This window comes from Peromyscus maniculatus, chromosome 10 (assembly GCF_049852395.1).
Source record: "Peromyscus maniculatus bairdii isolate BWxNUB_F1_BW_parent chromosome 10, HU_Pman_BW_mat_3.1, whole genome shotgun sequence".
Classification (NCBI taxonomy): Eukaryota; Metazoa; Chordata; class Mammalia; order Rodentia; family Cricetidae; genus Peromyscus; species Peromyscus maniculatus.
The window spans coordinates 2,223,393-2,242,438 of record NC_134861.1 but is presented as its reverse complement, the minus strand read 5'-3'; the positions used below and the strand labels follow the sequence as shown (position 1 = coordinate 2,242,438).

At 47.8% G+C, this 19,046-nt stretch overlaps 1 long non-coding RNA gene across 3 annotated transcripts; it reads right to left on the bottom strand.

The window, feature by feature from the left end:
• Positions 1 to 668: 668 nt before the first annotated feature.
• LOC121832732 (uncharacterized) lies at positions 669 to 17,440 on the bottom strand. Of its 3 annotated transcripts, XR_006076432.2 has the most exons (5): positions 17,254 to 17,440; positions 16,608 to 16,765; positions 9,872 to 10,365; positions 8,465 to 8,565; positions 669 to 1,943 (listed from the first exon to the last, which is right to left on the bottom strand). It is a non-coding gene; the product is annotated as an uncharacterized LOC121832732 (long non-coding RNA). The 3 variants fall into 3 exon arrangements; XR_013042687.1 differs by lacking the exons at positions 669 to 1,943; positions 8,465 to 8,565 and having other exon boundaries at positions 9,208 to 10,365; XR_013042688.1 differs by lacking the exons at positions 669 to 1,943; positions 8,465 to 8,565 and having other exon boundaries at positions 9,208 to 10,365; positions 17,297 to 17,439.
• Between the last annotated feature and the right edge of the window lie 1,606 nt (positions 17,441 to 19,046).

The following is a 19,046-nucleotide window of genomic DNA, read 5'->3' as shown; positions in this document are numbered from 1 at the left end:
CCCCCAAGAACCCCAGGGTAAAGCTTTACTGGCCGGTTTCACTGGTAAGAAGTGAGGCTCAGAACAGGCTGGCAGGGAATGAATGGGGTCTCTGGATGGAGGCAGAATTTGAGCCCAGGCCCTTGCCTATGATATCGAGGGTCTCTTCCTTTTTGCCCAATTCTTTCCCTTCATCAGCTTGCTCCCAGTTTTGTTGCCTCGGGGGTTCATCTCAGGTGAGCCACAAACCACAGTATATTTAGTACACATCCTTTGGTTACCTGTTCTAGGCCTGGCTCGTGGCTGGGCAGCCAGTCGAACTCCATAACATGGGGAGTCAGTGGAAAATCCAGGACCATGTGGGAGCAAAGGTGGGAATAAATAGCATTGGGAATCTTCTGGACCAGTGAAACATTTCCCAAAATATGGAGAAATTGCACACATTTTTGGTACATTCATAAAATTACTGTCACCTAGCCTGCACCTTATGTAAAGGCATACTGGTAGTACAGAAGTTTCAAAATAGCAACAATGTATCTCAACTATCTGAAAGGAAAGAAAACACAGCCACTTTGTAGCTACACCATTTTTTTGACTATTTTCTGTGTGTATGTGTTCGTGGGATTTTGGTGGGCAAGCACAGGTGGAGGCTAGAGGGTAACATCAGTCATTTTTAATCACTCTCAACCTCATACTTTTAGATATATTTATTGGTGTGTATGCACATGCTCAGCCGCAGTGTGGGGTCAGAGGACAGCCCTCAGGAGTTAGTTTCTCTCCTTCCACCATGGGAATTCCAGGGATCAAACTTAGGTTCTCAGGCTTGGCAGCAAACTCTTTTATCCAGAGCCATTTCTTATCAGCGCACTATTTTTTTTTTTAACTTTGAGACATGGCCTCTCCTTGAACCTGGAGCTCATTGGTTCAGCTAGACTGGCTGGCCAGCCAGTCCAGGGGTCCTCTTGTGCTCACTCCCCAGTGCTAGGATTAAAGGTGTGCGCCCCTTAGGCCAGGTGTGGTGCCACATGTCTTCAATCCCAGCACTTGGGAGGCAGAGGCAGGCGGATCTCTGAGTTCAAGGCTAGTGTGTTCTACATAGTGGGTTCCAGGACACCTAGAGCTACATAGTGAGACCCTGTCTCAAAACAAACAAAAAAGAAAAACATAAGAAAAAGGTGTGCACTCGTGTTCCCATTTATTTTTTAAGTGTGAGTGCTGGGGACCCAAACTTAGCTTCTCATACTTACATGCAGATGCTTTTACTAACTGTGCTGTCTCCCCAACCCCCCCCCCACTTTATTTTTGTTACTGAATCACAGGGTGATTTTTCATAAACCACAGACTACTAGAACTCCCTAAGGTTTTAGGAAGAATTTCGTAAAAGAAAAAATTCATAGTGAGTAGGAATTAGCTTGCATGGGGAGGATTTGGAGGCAGTGGAGAGGTTCACAAAGGACTGGAAGTGGTTTCCTTAATGAAATAACCCCTGTGATTCAGATCGTATTGGTCAAAAGCTCCAGAAGGCATTTGGACTCCAGCTTCAGGACCTTTGCACTTGCTGACGCTTTGCACAGGCTCTTCAGATCTTTGCTTAGCTGGCTCCTTCCTTTTCCAGGGTCAGGTGTGTCAACCATCCAGCTATACCTTCCCTGGTGCCCAGTTTATAGCAGTCTACCTTCCCAGTCTTGTGTTGTTTCTCGGCTTCCAGTTCTTATCAATACTTGAGAGTATCTTATTTGTGAATTTGTTTTCCCATCAAGACCCCTTTTCCGGGAGAGCAGTGTCCTTGTCCATGGGGTTCATTTCTGCAATCTGGCCTTCTGTGTCCTTCCATTTGCCACTCTGTACACCGTCTTCCTTCAAGTATCTGGGTACAGATCAGCAGAGGTAAACTCAGGATAACTGCAGCTCTGGTGCCATGGCTGTGGTCTCCAGGGAACACAAAGGAGGCCAGAGGCCTCTGGCTGAAACAAAGTGGCAGAGGAAGAGGCAGCAAAGAGGCAGTGGCAGAGGCTCCTCATTCACCATGTTGTGCAAAAAACTATCATAGTTGCTCTCTCGATGTGTGTGTGTGTGTGTGTGTGTGTGTGTGTGTGTGAGAGAGAGAGAGAGAGAGAGAGAGAGAGAGAGAGAGAGAGAAAGAAACAGAGAGTCAGAGACAGAGAGACAGAGAGAGATCATTTCACCTCTCCAGGTTCAAGAGCACCTACCACTGGACCTGTCCCCTGCACAAGGACACATCAGTGATGGGTGAAGATGACTGACCCCCCCACACACACACACCATTTGACTCAGATATGCTCAGCTCTAGTGGGGATCATAGAGGGCACCTGCTGAGGCAGAGTTTGTCACATATATGCCTGGAGAACAACAGGCTGGAGTTGCAGGGTGATTTGTGGCATTCAATAGCACTCTGGTGGGTTGAAGGCAGGACAAGCCTCGTAAGATCGAGGATCTTCTCTACCGAATCTCACTGACTGAGCCTCAGCTTCCCCATTTATACAGCGAGGTACTTAGGAAGGAAGATTTCAAAAGCCCACCCTGCCCTTTTTTCTTTGTAACACTTTAGAAATGAGTTTTTAAGTGAAGCAACACTGATTAAGGGAAATGTATTCAACACTTCCCCATAACCAACATGAATGATACCCACATTGTTACACACACCATCCTGTACTCTACCTTTGCAACCAAAGGGGTTCTCCACCCTTTGCAGCTACAGACTGAGGCTCCAGAGAGGTTTGTAGCTTTTGTTGGGCCACACAGTGAGTAAGCAGTCACTGAGTAACATCCCAGCCCTGTCCCTGTTATATGGTTCATACCATTTCATAAGAATCTACCCTAAGTGATGATGCCCACACATGTTTCCATGGTCTGCCTCAGGCCAAGCACCCTCATGTAGGGCACCTAACCATTCAACTCAGCTCAGACACATAAGTCCAAGTGTCCATGGTCTTCAGATCTTTTCCCCTTTTTCTCCCTATTTATTTGTTTACAGGTACTGGGCATTGACCCTAATCCCTCATGTATTCTAGGAATGCATGCATCTTGAACTTTCTTTCTATCCTTTATTTTGAGACAGAGTCATACAAAATTGCCCAGACTGGCCTTGTACTCAGTCTGTAGTCTAGGCAGACCTTGAACTTGGGCTCCTCCTGCATTAGCCTTCTAAGTAGCTGGAATTCCATGAGTGTATCACTATAACTGGTTGGAGACTTCTTTCAGCCTCCCCAAGCCTAGTCCCTTCCTAACATTCCCCTTCTCAGTGGCCCTGCATTCCTCCAAATGGTGCAAACCCTATTCCAGGGCTTCAGTCAAGGCCTAGCCTCTGCTGTGGCCTCTTGATTCTAACTGCTTCGTTTCCTGGGCCTTTGATTCTCTAGTACATTGTGATGGTGCTATGTGAGAGGTTTGACACCTCCCCCCATAGACTTATGCATTTGAATGCTTGGCCCATAGGGAGTGGCACTATTAGGAGGTATGTTGGAGTCTGTGTGGCCCTGTGGAGGTGGGCTTTGAGGTCTCAAGCTACATCCAGTGTGATACACAGTTTTCCTTCTGCTACCCGCGGATCAAGATGTAGGATTCTCAGCACCATGCCTGCCTGCACACTGCCATGTGCTGCCATAATGATAATGAACTAAACCTCTGAAACTGTAAGCCAGCCCCAATTAAATGCCTTCCTTTAGAAGAGTTGCCGTGGTCAGCCGGGCGGTGGCGGCGCACGCCTTTAATCCCAGCACTTGGGAGGCAGAGGCAGGCGGATCTCTATGAGTTCGAGGCCAGCCTGATCTCCAAAGTGAGTTCCAGGAAAGGCGCAAAGCTGCACAGAGAAACCCTGTCTCGGAAAAAAAGAAAAGAAAAAAAAAAGAGTTGCTGTGGTCATGCTGTTTCTTCACAGAAAAAAAAGAAAAAACCCTAACTAAGACATACATGAAGGGACAGAGGAGTCATAGTCCTGTCCTTCACCTGTACTGGAGCCAAACCCAGCCAAAAGTGTGCCCTGTTCTGTAGACACTAAGTTGTCAGTAAGTGTCAAGTCCCCTCAATGTCCTCCCAAACTTCTTCCAAGGACTATCTAGTTCCAACTCCTCTAACTCACTCAAGAAAGAGCTTTTAACAGTGAGGTCAGCAACTGTCCATCTCAAAGGTAGGCTAGCATGGAGGAGAAGCATGGGACTGGGTAGAAGCCAGGCCCTGCTTATCTAAGCTCACTACCATCCTCATCTTTAAAATGTTCGCAGTGATGGTATCAGGCATCATGGTTTGCTGTCAAAGGAAACGATCCTCATACAGGGTCCAAAACAGTACCCTGTCCACAGTGAACCAAACACCAGCATCAGCTCCCAGGCTCCTGGAGCTCTGATCCTACCTTGCCTTTGATGCTTCCTCTTCCCCTGTCCCTTTCTACACCACTGCTTTACTCCACCCCACATGACCCCAGGGCTGATGAAAGTAGCTTCCGAATCTGTAGCCTGCCACAGAAGCCAGGCCGCTGTGGAGGAGGCTGCTCCAGCAGGGCCCCTGAGTGACCTCGTTGGAAAGGATAGAGTAGCCATCCGCTCTCTACAGAACTGCTCTTGCTGTCCCCAAGCTCAGCAAGGCAGGGAGAAGACGATGCAGAGAAGCAGGTCCTTGCGCCAGAGCTGGGCTGGACCTGGACCCCTCTTATTGACCTCCAAGCCTGGAGCTAGACAAGTTAGTGACGCCTTCTTTCCGGGATACTGGGGAGAGGGGTGCTATATAAGTCAGGATGTCACCATTGTAACCTGCTTCTTTCTTCCAACCACAAGGTGCCAATACGTGACTCCCTTACCTCAACACTCCTCCCAACCCCACTACAGACCCGGCACCCAGGGGCCCAGAGGCAAACCCTTTGAGGACTGTCCTCATCCTCATTAATGGAATCTGCAAAGACAAACTTTCCAAATGGGGGTTCACACAGAGGTCATAGGGGTGAGGCTTCCATGTATCTGTCTGAAGACACAGTTCTAGCCATGACACCCATGATGTTCCTGGCAATTCCCATTGCTCAATCCCATCTCATTCAGTTCTCCCAGGAAAGGAGGGACTACCATCATCTTTGTTTTTCAGGCTAGGAAACAGAGGCTTAGAGAACTGACAGTTGTCCCACCAAGTCACAGCCCAGCTGGTGTGTGCCAGGACTGGGAAACAAAGTGAAGCGATCACAACTTCCCTCTGTTCAACAGTGTGGGGCACTCAGCGTTAGGCTCTTAGCAGGTAATTGATAAACACAGCAACAGTGTGTCCATGGGACCCTTAATCTTAGCGGGAGAGGACTATTCAGGGTTAAGTTGCAATGTTACCAACTGTGGGAAATGCTATAAAAAGAAACAAATGGGGAATCTATTTAGCGGTACTGTCAGCAAAAAGCTCCTTGAGAGCAGGACGTTGGATTCAGGCTAGAAGGAGAAAGATACTTTTTCCTAGGGCTGAGGAGACAGACAGAAGCCTGTTTGTCATGCAGAAGGACCTGAGTTTGATCCCCTGCCCCAAACCCCATGACTCCTGAGGAACTACATCCTTCAGTCACCTTAGGCTTACACACACATACACAAACACAAAAAGAAAAAAAAGGGAGGAAGGGAGAGAGGGAGGAAGAGCACCAATTCTTTCCAATCAGGAAGGGATGACAGACTGTAGGGACTAAATATATCAGACTCCAGGAAAAGCAAGGACAAGGTCCTGATTTAGGACAGGGCAGAGTGCACTGAGAAACTGAAAGCAACAGGGCACAGCTGGGGGAGTCCAGGTGACTTTGATGAGGTGTAATATCTATCCATGTACAGAGCACAGATAAGCCAGGCCTTTGTACCAAGGCACGGAGTTCAGAGTTTGCTAAAACGCTGATGGGAAATGTGTGTAAGTTCACTGTGGATAATTCCTCTTTCTATTCACCAGTTTTGATTGTGCTTATGCTGAGTTCAGATCACACTGAGGATGTTCTTGACTCTAGGTCACAGCCCAGTGTGAAGATGTCCTTTAGATAAGGCCATGATTCAGGAATGAATGTTGTCGGAATCTTAAATGGTCTTATAAAAACCCAAACCAGATATTGGGGTAAATTCTGAAAGATCAGAGAGACAAAGGAACAAGCCACCGCCACATCTGACCTCTAGAACTCCTCAGCCTGAAAAAGCTTTTAGTTCCTGTATCCTCATGCCTTATATACCTTTCTTTACCTAGCCATCACTTCCTTCTTAGTGTTGGGATTAAAGGCATGTGACTCCCATGTACTGGGATTAAAAGTGTGTGCCACGACTGTCTGGCTCTGTTTCTCTCCAGCCAGACAGCGGTGGCACATGCCTTTAATCCCAGCACTCGGGAGGCAGAGCCAGGAGGATCTCTGTGAGTTTGAGGCCAGCTTGGTCTACAGATCGAGATCCAGGACAGGCACCAAAACTACACAGAGAAACCCTGTCTCAAATAAAACAAAAAAGGTGTGTGCCACCACTGCCTGGCATCTATGTTTAATCTAGTGGCTTGTTCTGTTCTCTGATCTTGAGGCAAATTTATCAGGGTACACAATATATCACTACAAATGAACCCCAGGCTGTCTGAAGAGCTGTGTCACAGGAAAAGGGACTAGCCCTTGCTGAGAGATGCCAGTTGTGTCCCTTTCAGGATTTCTGCCTCCTCCTTGGTGTGCTCCCAGAACCTCTGAAGGAGGGAGATGAGAACATTCCCTCTAGTGACCTGCTCTTCATCCCTAACAATGTCCTCGACATGGGAAGTCTGTTTATATAGTGCCAAGAGCCACATCTGGCTGCAGCTGTTAAATCTCAAGTAGTCACCAAGCCTTAGTTTCTCCATCTTCCAACTAAGACTGTTACACACTTGGAGCAGAAAGTATTTCAATAACTGGAGCTTCATGCCAAAATCACCCTCCAGGAGGCCAGTCAGTCTCCAGACTGCTTGTGGTGGATCCTTGCATTGAGCACCTGCCATATACACTGTATAGTGACTGTGCTAAGAACTTCTTCTTATAGGACCAACAAGAGCGCTCCACAGGGGCTGATGGAAAGATGGCTCAGTGGTTGAGAGAACTTACCACTTTTGCAGAGGAATGAATTCAGTTCCCAACACCCATATTAATCTGCTCACAACCATCTGTAACTCCAGTTCCATGCATGTGGTGCACAGAAACTCATTCAGGCATGCATACACATAAATAAAAAAATAAATAAAAATAAATAAATAGGTAGGTAGGTAGGTAGATAGATAGATAGATAGATATTTTAAGAAGAAATGATGGTAAGGTTGGATAGAGGCATTTGCCATGCAAGCTTAACAACCTGAGTTTCATCCCAGGAACCCATGGAAAGGTGAAAGGAGAGAACAGACTTCACAAAATTGTCCTCTGACCTCCATTTTGGTCTGTGGCACACATGCATGTGCACTCATGTACGTGTCAAGTACACACACACACACACATACACACACACACAGAGAGAGAGAGAGAGAGAGAGAGAGACAGAGAGAGAGAGAGACAGAGAGAGAGAGACAGAGAGAGAGAGACAGAGAGAGAGACTAATGATTTGTTGTTTCGAGACATGGTTTCTTTGTATAGCCCTGGCTGTCCTAGAACTTGCTTTGTAGACCAGGCTGGCCTTGAACTCAGAGATCTGTAGACAGAGTTTTCCTGTCCCACAATGCTCTCAAATCATCACTCAGAGGCTTAATATAAATTATAAATGCTTGGCCGATAGCTCAAGTTTGTTACTAGCTAACTCTTACACTTAAATTAAACCATATTTTTTATCTATGCTTTGCCACATGGCCCATGACTTGTTACCTCATTTTCTCCATGTCCTGCTTCCTTGGCAGCCAGCTGGCATCTCCCTGACTCCATCCTTCTTCATCTCAGTATCCTCAGTTTGATTGTCCCACCTAACTTTATCCTACCTTGCTATCAGCTAATCAGCTTCTTTATTAACCAATGAGAGCAATACACATTCACAGTGTACAGAAGGATTATTCCACAGCAGAGCTCTGCCTGCCTCTGCCTCCCAAGTTCTAGAATTAAAGGTGTGCACCACCACCACCCAGTAAAACAAAGATTTTTAAAAAAGAATTTCTATGTATATTGTTGCATTGCAACTTTACCTATCATCCCCAAGGCCTTTTTAAGCTTTCTAAGCCAGGCATGGAGGTTGCACTTTAATTCCAGCTACTTGAGAAGCTAAGGCAAGAGGACTGAGAGTTCAAGGCTACTCTGAGAGTATTAGCATGACCCTGTCTCAAAATAAAAATAAACACCAGACATGTTGGCTCACACTTGTAATCCTAGTGTTCAAGAGGCAGAGGCAGGAGGATTGAAGTAAGTTTGAGGCCAGCCTTGGCTACATAGCAAGACCCTATCTCAAAATAGTAGTAGTAATAATAATAATAATAATAATAATAATAATAAATAAATAAATCAAAACTTTAAAGGGTCTGGAAGCCAGTTATAGTAAGTGGCTCATACCTGTAATCTCAGCACTAAGGAGACTGAGGCAGGACATAAGTTTGAAGCCAACTTAAGCTATACAGTGAGTTCCAGGTTAGCCTTGGCTGTAGAGTGAGAACCTTTTCCAAAGAAAAGAAAGAGATTGTCAGTAGATGGGCAGAGTGCTTGTGTAACATGAACAAAGCCTTTGGTCTGCTTCCTAGCACCAAACAAACAGTGTATGGTGGTACTCAGAAGGTAGAAGTAGGGGGATATGAAGTTGAAGGCCATCCTTGGCTTACATCCTTGAGGCCAGTTGGACAATTTGAGACTCTATCTCAAAAGCAAAAGCTAGAGTTGTAGCAGTAGCCTGCAAGGCTAGCATCTGCAAATTCCTGAGTTCCAGTCATGTTCTCCCTTCCAGTGACCTCTCCAATTCAAATACCCATGAATGTCCAGAGAACACCAAGAGTACCCTCAAGAGTGGTGAGAGACTATGAAAGATATTATAGCTGAGACCTGGGTAACACTTCCCTAGGGTCTCTGATAGACTCTGTGGCACCATACATGGTCTGGACAAGAGTATCTCTGAAGATTCCTACCACTGTGCCATCTTTTCTCTATGGGCTTGAAGGATGACTTGGACACATTCATGGTGCCAGATCCTGGGGGAGGCAAAGAGGGTGGTAGTTACTCAGGGAGTGCCACGCGTTTACAGCCCTGCTTTGGCTGTAAAGCATCGACACTAACAGCTAATGATGCTCTGGTCTTTATAGGGGAAGTGCATGTAATTGATGTTTATTAAAATGGACATAATATTTATGTTTACACACCATAATTATTTCAGACCAATGACAGTTCAGGAAGTTGTCTCTTCCAGGAAGAAGTGACTTGAGGTAAGAAGACAAGATTCCCCCCTCCCCCACCCAGGTAGACCATCTGGCATAATGCCTGCCCAGCACAAGCCCTTAGTCTAAAGCAATTGATTACACTTCTCAGGGGAGCTGGATGGGGTGACTGACACTTCATGTTCTCTCAGCAAACACCGGAAGACCTCAATGATAAGGACAGCCACCACCCTGCCTCCCCTGGCTGACCAGAGGCACCTTTTCCACCAACTCATAAAAGCTTCCACAGCCTCGTGGTCCCCTCAGGGTTCCTAGCCTTGAACAGGAACTCGACACATTCCAAACCACTGTTGTGGATTGGATATGGCTAACTCTGGTGCTTTATGTGCTGAAATCCCGGGTTCTAGTGTGGTTCTGTGGAACTGACAGAACCCTGAGGAGGTGAGGTCTTCAGGGAGGTGGTTAGGTCATTGCAGCCTTGCTCCAGGAAGGGATTTTCAAAGCTCTCACTGATTCCCACAAGACATCCATTCTATATTCACTCAGTGGCCATCCCCCCTCACTCCCAGACTGGGCTAAGAGTATTTAACTCCTTCACCTGTGCTCAGAATGGGCCTGGGATTCCTGGTCCAGTGTCTTCTCACCTTCCAGCTTGTTCCACCCTTGTTCAGTGCCGCCTGCCTCCGTCACATTGCCTGTCTCTTCCTTCATCTAATCTGTTCTTGTCCACTCAGTTGTCTGCCTCTTATCCTCCCAAACAGGATGTAGCCCCAAGGCAGCGCTGCGTATACAGTAGATCCTCAGCAAACATTTGCTGAATTCATTGGTGTCCGTAACTCATTTCCACTCCTTTGCCAGTGGGATCTCCAGGAAATGACAGTCCCAGAATCCAGCGGAGGACGGGCAGGGATAGACTCTTTGGAAGGGCTTATTTCACAGAGCTTGTTGTCCCTGCAGTTCATCCAGGGGAGTGCTTCAGAGTCTCCCTCCTTCTTCCAAGCTGAATTAGTATCCCGATGGAGTTAACCCGTAGTTCGCACTTCATTTCTCCATTCAGCTGTCTGTGGGCTCCTGGTAGATTTGCACTTTGGGCTATTTGGGAATAAAGAGACAGTGATTCTTTGCTTCTTGGCCTCATTCCTTATTTGCAGAGCAGCTTCTATGTCTCTGGCACTTAAAGAATCACTTTGCCTGCTGCCTGCTTCACCAGCCACGGGGCCTCAAGACACAGCGCCACCAGCACGTGCTGAGCGCTCACTCACTCAGCCCGTGCCAGAGCAGCTGCTGCCCACCACAGAGGAGTTACAGGACCCAGTGCACAGGACCCCAGAGTGCCACTGTGGGCCGTGGTTTTAGTAGAGAGAGTGACCTTGGCCAAGGGTGTACAGCCAGGAGTGGTAGATCAGGACAAAGGGCTCAGAGTCCAGCTGTTCAACGTTGTTTTGTCCGCATGATGGGGCTTCTCGACTCCACAGGGCTTTTTTCCTCACAGTCTCTTCCCTCAGTGGAGCTTCCCTCAGCAGGAATCCTCCTGTCCAGAGAGCTTCTTCCTCCCTCCTCCATGGGGCCTCTCCCCAAACTGGGCCTCTGCCCACACAGGGCTGCTCTCCTTCACAGACCCTCTCCCCTCCACAGGGCCTCTCCCTCCCACAGGCCTCTCCCCTCCACAGGGCCTCTCCCCTCCACAGGCCCTCTCCCTCTACAGACCCTCTCCCCTCCACAGGGCCTCTCCCCTCCACAGGCCTCTCCCCTCCACAGGCCCTCTCCCTCTACAGACCCTCTCCCCTCCACAGGGCCTCTCCCCTCCACAGGGCCTCTCCCCTCCACAGGCCCTCTCCCTCTACAGACCCTCTCCCCTCCACAGGGCCTCTCCCCTCCACAGGCCTCTCCCCTCCACAGGCCCTCTCCCTCTACAGACCCTCTCCCCTCCACAGGGCCTCTCCCCTCCACAGGGCCTCTCCCCTCCACAGGCCCTCTCCCTCCACAGACCCTCTCCCCTCCACAGGCCTCTCCCCTCCACAGGCCCTCTCCCTCTACAGACCCTCTCCCCTCCACAGGGCCTCTCCCTCTACAGACCCTCTCCCCTCCACAGGCCTCTCCCCTCCACAGGCCCTCTCCCTCTACAGACCCTCTCCCCTCCACAGGGCCTCTCCCTCCACAGGGCCTCTCCCCTCCACAGGGGGTTTATTTTCCACAGGATTTTTCTCATCCAGAGAATTTTTTCCCCTTCCAAAGTACCTCTCCCTACATAGAGTCTTTCTCCTCAGGGGCACCGCTCCCCTTCACAGGGCTTCCTCCTTCCACAAGGCATCTCCCTTCATAGGACTTCTATCTTGTTCAGGATTTCTCCCTGAACATCTGTCTCCAAAGGCTTCTCCCCCTTCACAGGGCTTCTCCCTACACAAAGCCTTTCTCCTCCACAGAGCCTCTCTCTTTACTAGGCCCCTCTCCACAGGGCCTCACCACAGGGCTTCTCCCTGACTAGGGCCTCTCTCCTCACAGAGCCTCTCTCTTTACTAGGCCCCTCTCCACAGGGCCTCACCACAGGGCCTCTCCCTGACTAGGGCCTCTCTCCACAGGGCCTCTCTCCACAGGGCTACTCACATCCAGAATGCAATGCACTCATGAGGCTCACACCATGGCGCCTGTTCCACGGGCTTGTCCCAAGTGTTCACACTGGTGAGAAATGGGCCACGGCACAGACTCATCCTACATTCCCAGGGGAGAAGATGAAGAAAGTACCGAGTTGTTCCCCTTAGTGACTAAACAGTGCCCAGCCCCTGAGGAGTGGGTGTTCCTTAGTTGCTCTATTGGAAAACAAAAGCAAACCATGGGAGAAGTATACAAAGGCTCTACTTCACATCTCTTTTGAAGACATGATAAAAAGAATACACCCTGGAGCCCCCTCGGCATCGCTCAGCAGGTAAAGGCGCTCACCACCAGCCAAGCCTGAGGACCTGAGTTTGATCTTTTGATGGGAAGAGAGAGCTGCCTCTTAGAGGTCATCCTCTGACATCCACTCTCCAACTGTGCTGTGTGCCCTCCGCAAATCCATAAAATGTAATAGAATTATTTTTAAATGCATGCTCAAGAAGAGGACCAAACCTTATTTTCAGGAAATCCACTCAATTTAAGACCAAAAACCACCAGCATTTATTATCTCATTCATTTCCAAAGTCGAAATGGAACAAAAGACCGGCAGTGACACATGATGCCCTGGCCTTGAGAAAGAAACTGCATATAGTTGCCATAGCCACACCCAATGATGGCTTGATTCACAGCATCCCAGAGACCATCGGATTCTGCCTGGAAACCTTCTGGCCTCACTGCCCCGTGGGCTGGCACAGGCCCTGTGCTTTCCCCTCATTTTGAGGTGCGCAGAAAAGCCCTCTCCCAAATGTCAGTCCCCTGGACAGCACCAAGTGTTATTAGGAGTGAGCCCGCTTGGAGAGAGCAGTCAGTCGGCTGGTACTTCGCATTCAGGAAACAAAACAAGCTTCTTTTGTCCCTAGGAGGACTGACTGACAGCTCAGGGGACTGCAGAGCCTGGGTCTCCGCACTGGAGAAGGCAGGAGAGCCAGAGCTAAGTCAGCTCTCTGTGTGATGTAACACTCTGGTTTCCTGAGAACCTATAGTGTGGAAAGGGATTTGCACCCAACAACTCTCTGGCCTGCTTAGGGATCCCTAGGGCCCTCACCTTTTGTAAGATGAGGGAGCAGACTCTGAAACAGACCAGCAAGTTGCTCAAAGGCATAAAGCAAGAAAGTGACAGAGGCAGGATTGGAACCTAGGCCTGTCTGCGAAGATTGGTTGCTTCTATTTGCATTATATACTGACAATTCCTGGAAACCACAGTAATCAGCATTCCAGCACTAAAGTCTAGATTCCTACCACACACTCCCTAAGGACTCTTGATGATGACTGGCCATAGGAGATGCTTACCCATCGCCTGACAGTCCTTCACTCACCAATGATCATTCTTTGTTCATTTGGAGCAAAGGCCAATCTCAAGCCCAAAGGGGAAGCTTTTCAGCCTCCTTCCCTGCTCCCCTGTCTGCCCTTCAGTTACCTTGTTTGTAAGGAGATGATGGGCTCTCATTCTGATTCTTAAAGCTCCCCCCATCTTAGTTACCTTTCTATTGCCATGACAAAAACACTGTGACCAAGGCAACTTATAAAAGGAAGCAGTTATTCGGGGGTTTTCTTACAGTTTTAGAGAGTGAGTCCACAGCCATCATGCCAGGAATCATGGCAGCAGGTAGGCAGCCATGGCACCAGAGCAGTAGCTGAGAGCTTGCATCCTTACTCACAAGTAGGAGCAGAAGGCAAAATGAGAATGGTGGGGGCTTTTGAAATCTCAAAGCCCACCCTTAGTGACACATCTCCTTCAACAAAGCCACACCTTCTAATCCTTCCCAAACAGTTCCACCAACTGGGGGCCAAGTATTCAAATATATGAGCCTTTGGTGGAAGGATTGTTCTCATTCAAACCACCACACTCCCTTTGCAGTCACCCCTACCCACAAATTAAAGTCTGCACTGCTTGAAGTCACTGGTTCCCTTGTCTTTCTTTCCTTCTTGCTGAACTTCCATTTGATTGTCTGTACAGGGAGTTGGCACATAGGCTCTCCAACAAGGGTCCCCTGATTCTGTTCCCCTCACCCTCATTTCCCCCTCTGATTCTTGTACCCACCTATCTCTTTGAGTGACTCAAAGGGACAATCATTCTATTGCAATCTATACACCCTGCCATCAGTTGTTCTGACTTTGTGTGAGTTTTGAGATTTCCTTTCCTTCTTGGAAATTCTTTTTCTGAAATTTGCCAGGGAGACTTCTCGGAAACTCCAGTAATGGATGGAAAGCTTCTCCTAGATGGAACTGTGGTCTTCCTTGAGGGGTCCATTAGAGACATCTCTGTTCTCCAGAAGGTCTTGCTGAACCAAACCATTGGTTAGAGGATAGATCTCTTCTTTTAGGCCTGTTTTCTGCCTGGAAGAATTTCCTTCCTCACCCCTCCTCACAGCCATGGGCCAGCAATTCTCTAACTGCCTAGAGGCTTTTGGGCATGTCCCCACCAAATCTTTCCATTTCAGCTGTCCTGGCAACAGTATACTTCATGGCTACAACTGGTCAGAGGGCAACATGTTTGACTTTCAGATTTAAAAGGACCTTGTATTAACGCGGTGGAATATGGTCCAAACTTGCCTGCATTCCAGCCTTTATCTGGCTGGTCCTGCTTCCATCCTTCTGCTCCCCTGCTCTGCCCCTCGGGTCCTTTTTCTCCATCAGTCTCCTAGACCTGGTCCTCCTAATTTGCCCTGCTCGCATTCTTTCTCACCCCACACAACTGCCTTCTCTGTAACTGTATGTGGCTTTCCAAAGCCTGCCATGAAGACCTATGCCTCCAAGAAAGGCTCTTTTCTGAGCCAGCTGCATAACAGCAGCTGCCCTGCGTCGCTTTCCTCCCTAGCAAAACCTGCTTCCTAACCCACCTTCCTGCCCTCCCAGTCCCAGCTTCTCCAGGGTTCACCCAGGTTCTCTTTCTTTGGCAAAATTCTATGTTCCTCCCAGCACAGCATGGCAGGGCACTTATGATTCAGTCATCTTTCCTTTATGTATGGTGTCAGGCCTGTACCCACCCACAGGGTTGTCAGCCTAGGAACCAGCCATTACTGTTCTCATCGGAAAACCTCACATGCCTAACCCAAATTCCCTGTTCTAATCAGATAAGGAGTCTCGGATTCTCTGAGTGCTCTGACTTCTTCTCCCACTCTGGTATGTGGGTGGCTTGTGTCCTTGTGTCCAGCACTCACCTCCCCTCTGAAAGCATCTTTGCCCAACCTCCCCATTTCTTTCAGCTTTCCCATCCTCTACACTCACCCACCGCCACCCACCAAGCCCAGCCAACTCTGCAGTGGCAATCCCCTTCCACAGTGGGCTCCTGGACCAGACCTGCCTTCTGGGGGAAAAAAACACCCACCCCAACTCCACCTGCAGTTCCCCCAGACTCTGAGACCAAAGCAAGTCCTGAATTCTCAGCCCTTCTAAAAATGGTAAGTCCATCTTCAGCCATCTTGCTGTCTCGGTGAGAGGACTCGGGGACTCCCCTCAATGTGGAGCCTTACTTACATTCTTTATTGCTACTAATAAATTGTGACTCCCTCCAGCCTAAAGAGAAAGGACTGTACTTTATACTCTGTAAATCCTGCAATGTTTACAAGATACTTAACTTTTTCGGGTTGTTTCTTAGTGACAATAATTACCGATCTTGATTCTGATAAGACCACAAGTCAGAACAATTTTAGATCTTTCTGAAATGAATAAATAAATGTGTGTTTACCCAGACACCCTACCTTAATTAAACCATTTGGGGGGGGCGTCTATATTTAAACCCTTCTAAGTTAGGACACCTGTCTCCTTCATCTTCTGTCTTAGCTTCTTTAAAACACAACCAATTTACAATGTTCATAGCAAATATACCATTTCTAGGCTACAGTTAGGCTAAACCATCAACAAGCAACATCTGTGTCACCAAAACTTCGATGATGAGTGTAGAGAGTTAAAATGTTACAGGTCCAAAGCCAAAATTGTCCTGGACTATCTTAATACTTTTTAAATAGCCAATCTATTACCCTTCCATGTTTAGGACAACATTTTGTGACCAAAGCTCAAAAACTATTAAAGGTGATTAACTTTAAAGAAATCTGCTACAGCCCTCTCAAAATCTATACTTATTCTCTGATGCTTTTCCGACGGCCTCCTCTAAAGGAAAAATTTAAATTACTATAGACACCCCCTCCCTGATACCGGCTCTGTCATTAACTCTTCTGTTTATCCTTTGTCCCCTCAGAGTTCCTGCCCATCTGTCTACAGCTGTGCCTCCCCTCACCCTCATGGTCCCTTTTTTCCTCACTAACCTCATGTTCTATTGAGGTTCTGGGAGCCCCTCCAGGTTTAGTCCTACCATGGGGATTCTGGCACCCTCCCAGAGCTCTAACTCTCCTCTTTACCAGCCTCTTTACCTTATTTCTGGGGTTCTGGTCCCTCCTTTTTGGGCTCTGGACCTAACCAGAACCTCTGCTCTGCCTTCCTTTCACCCCGAGAAGCATCTGGATTCTTCTGGACCCCATTCACTGTTCACTATGCTTATCTATGGGTTCACCCGTTTCCAGACGTAAACTGAGGCTCACAGAGATGCTTTTCTGCCCTCTCGTCACATTTCTGGACTCACTTGACTTACTGAAAAACCACTTCCTCCCAATGGGCACTACTCCATCATGCTGATCTAAGCCTCCCACCCCACCTCCACCCCAGCTGCCTGGTTCTATACTTACAGATGTTTCCTGGGTGTCTCTATTGTCATGTAATGAGGTCCATTTATTTCCCATGTCAGATTAAGGAGGGGACACTGGACCCCATGATTCCTGTGGGGTTAGACATTTTCTTGAGACGGCTGGATGTTTTTCCAGAACAGAAAAGAAAGCTGGAACACCTAAACAAATCGTGAAAGCTTTGCTAAGGTCAAAGTTCAATCAAGACTCTATTTAAATTAATAGTTCTCTTAAGTTATTGATCTGTTCTTGGTAACACAAGTACAGACTCAAAAAACAAAATGTAGCCAGACTTGGTGGCACATGCTTTTAATCCCAGCACTCAGGAGGCAGAGGCAGGCAGATCTCTTCAAGTTTAAGGCCAACCTGGTCTACAGAGTGAGTTCCAGGGCAGCCAGGACTACACAGAGAAACCCTGTCTAGAAAACAAACAAATAAAAAAATTTCCAAAAAAAAAAAAAAACCCAAAATTTATTCTACTTAAAATTCACCATCTAAGCTTTATCTCTACATTACACAGTAGTTAAAAGCACGAGATGAGTGTAGTTGACTTTCTGGGGTTTCAACAACTATATTCAGAGGCCTATACTAAAGTAGACAGAGGAATTAAAATGGACAGAGGAATTAAAATGGACATTTTACCCCTTACCTCCCAAGATCAGGTAGGTCCCAGGTTAGCCCTGTTGAGTTACCCGTCATCTTGTTCAGGAAGACCACAGAGACCTCCACCACGTGGACTTTACTAGTACCCATTCTACAAAGAGAAAGGCCAACATCAAGGAGACGTTTTCCTCCGAGTTTCCAATCAAAGCCATGGCCCAGCAGGGCCTTGACTAACCCTTACACAGAGGAAACAACCAGGAACAGGAAGGCCCGAGGCAGAGGCTCCGCTCAAGCCCAGACCCTCAGCTGGCCCTGATAGGAGAGGGGAAGTGATTTTGGCCACCTGCACAGTTTTAAACACCCAGCAGGAAAGTACAACCAAAGTTAAAGCAATTGAAAACAATATAAAGCAAATGAACAATGGAAAGGCTTTACCGGCCTCCATATGGGCCGCTGACATGCTGGGTGGGAATAGTCACAGCCACCCAAGCTATAATTAAGTTAGAGTCTCTTATTTTTCCTGACACACTGCTCTCTGTTCATATTATTTCCGATAATCCTGCGCTTATCTCCTTTGCTTCATAAGGTCTAATAACTCCACTAAACACCACCAGCCCATTGGTGAACAGCTGGAAACCTGGATGTCATAGTAAAAATAGGTTTAATATGTTATAACCTAGATCTAGTAATCTCTGGACCTCGTGTACTCAACTACTGTCTTAATTTTATCTGCTCTCATTTACAGTCCATCGACACTCAGGTAGTCCAGAGACAATCTAACGCCATCTGTCAGGGTTTCGTTGATCGAAGGTGAATCAGCAAGAATGGAGACCCTAAAGGCCTCTACTCCCCCTTTGTCAACCAGGCGCAGTCATACTGACTGGAATATCCCTCTCCTGAGTGATTTCAGAGAATCAACTCTCCCCGGGGAGAATGTTCAGCAACTAGACTGATATCAGAAGGCTTGGAGGCCATTGTGGGAGGACTTCTCCCTCTCACAGCTTCCTCCTTCAAATGCCCATGTGTAAACTGACCCAAAAGCCTCCTGAGGAGGTTGCTGACCTCATCCAACAGGAAGGAGCTGCATGGACATCTGCCCTCCTTCTCCACCTCTCCGTGGAAACAAGAGTCAGAAATGCCTGCCATTTGAAAAGTTCTTCCATTCTGGTTATATAGTGACAAGTTTTCTCAGTAACTAGCATTCCAGAACTAAAGCCTAGATTCCTGCCAGACACACACCCTGCACACTCTTAGTGACTGGGGTCCATAGGAGATATTTGCTCATCACCTGATATTCTCTCATTCACTGCTCACAATTATCTGTTCATTCCGTAGCTAACAAAGGCTGATCCCAGAGCCAAAGAAAGCTTCTCAGCCTCCTTCCCAGCATCTCCATCTGCCCTGCACTGCCTCATTTGTAAGAGGATGGCGGGCTCTGGTTCCTATAGCTACAGAGACCCCACTCTGCACCTCTTAAGTAGCTCAGTCTATTGTCTGTCTTGCTGACCCCTTCACTGACCTGCAGAGACCTTCTGAGCCCAAGATAAGGTATCTTAGCTTGAGGCCCTCAGAAGCTGACCACTGAACAAGTATGTGTTGAAAAAAAAAAAAAAAAAAAGCATGCAAGTACCCAGAATCATGACACCGACCCCCCCACCCTGTCCCCCACCCCCACTCCCCACCCTCTCCCTTTCCCACCCCCAGGAACTCAGGTGGCAAAAGGGAGGTATCCAGTGGAGGTTAAGATAACTGGATCTTAGGATGATGCGGTCATGTCACACCCCCTGCACCTTAACCTCCCTTGGCTCCCCACTGCCCCATAGTCCTGAAACTCTTGGC